The sequence below is a fragment of the Echinops telfairi genome, unplaced genomic scaffold (assembly GCF_000313985.2).
Source record: "Echinops telfairi isolate 266 unplaced genomic scaffold, ASM31398v2 ScPeMD7_5426;HRSCAF=6270, whole genome shotgun sequence".
Taxonomy (NCBI): domain Eukaryota; kingdom Metazoa; phylum Chordata; class Mammalia; order Afrosoricida; family Tenrecidae; genus Echinops; species Echinops telfairi.
In genome coordinates, this window is record NW_022109325.1 from 1,988,331 (window position 1) to 1,989,785 (window position 1,455).

Here is a 1,455-nt window from a genome sequence, read left to right on the forward strand (position 1 = left end):
AGGTCGCATCTCCCTGTAGATTAATTCTCCTCCCTCCATTGGCTATTTATTGCATCCATTTTCCTGGATTTACTGTCTGCCTGCCTGTCGTCTTTTGGTAGATTGTCTGTTCGTCTCTTTTGGCTCTTTGTAGTGAAGGATATTTGAATGAGTATTTTGATGCTAGTTTGTTCAGAAAGTTAAACTCCCATTTGACAGTATCTTCTCACATTGTTCAGGGATATGAATTCCATGTAACCATCACTGTCCCTTCCATCTAGCCGAGGCCAACCCATATCAACCAGGCAGTTTAGAACAGCTCTGTGGGTTTCCAAAACTGTAACTGTGAAGGGATTAGAGAGCCTCTCCCCCAAGCCCCCCACCCCCAGAAGGGTGGTAGTTTTAAACTGCCTACCTTGAAGATCATAGCCCAATTTATAAGTACTACATGACCAGGGCTCCATGTAGCCAGGATGTTCATGTGTAACAGTCTCAGGGGAGCCTCAGTTTCTAGGCTTACAGTTTGTCTGTGCTTTTGTATTTTTGGTTTGTTGTTTTTTCAATAAGACTTTGAGTCCTGCTGCACATGTTGCTCCCATTCTATGCAGGAACAAGTGTTTTGCCTGTGATGAGAATGGTCCATGGAGGTAGTGGGGCACCATGTACTTCTGTTCTCCACATAGCCAGGGCTGTGACTTGTGTCGATTTGTTTCTCCTCTGAGACTTAGTATAAGTTGACAGTGTGTGGAAACTGGCAGACCTCTACTGCTGGATTTGGATCTTGCCTCTGGTTAGTCCACCTCCTGTTATATTGCCTGCAGATCTAAGAGGTCATCCCAGGAGTGCTGACCTTGGGTTCTTTTGGCTGATCTATGCTTCATTCTGCTAGGTATCCACCACCCTGTGGTCTACCTGCTTCATTTCCCTGTTTCTCTGTGTCAGTCCCTGCAGCTTCAGGTGTCAGGATAGACCAGTAGCTTACATTGACCACCAGACTTGAGGCACGCTGGATGTATCCACTTCAGCAACCATGTGAACCTGTTCTTGATATCATTCTCTGTCTGTACACTTACACTGTCAAGACATGCACGAGTCCTTCTTCTCTAGAGGAGCCAGCTGAATACTTTTGGTCATAAGAATCATTTGTGAGAGACTATCTCATTAAGATAAGGTTTCTAAACTGTCTCTCGAGTAGGAGTAGGTCTAAATGCACTGAGAATGGAAATGCTGTATCCTTGAGTGCAGACAATTTTGTGATGCTTAGGAAAGAGGGGGCTGTCAAACTTTGGCATGAAGTGGCAAGTTAATAGCCAAAATACCACCTCCAAGGTAAGTCAGGCACAAAAGGACAAGTACAACATGAGTCCACTGAGGTAAGCGATAAACAAAAAATGCAAAAGGGGTATAGGGAAAAAGCTACTAAATACAAACATTCTTGAGGTAAGGACCAGGTAATATGGAAGGGCCCAGATCAAA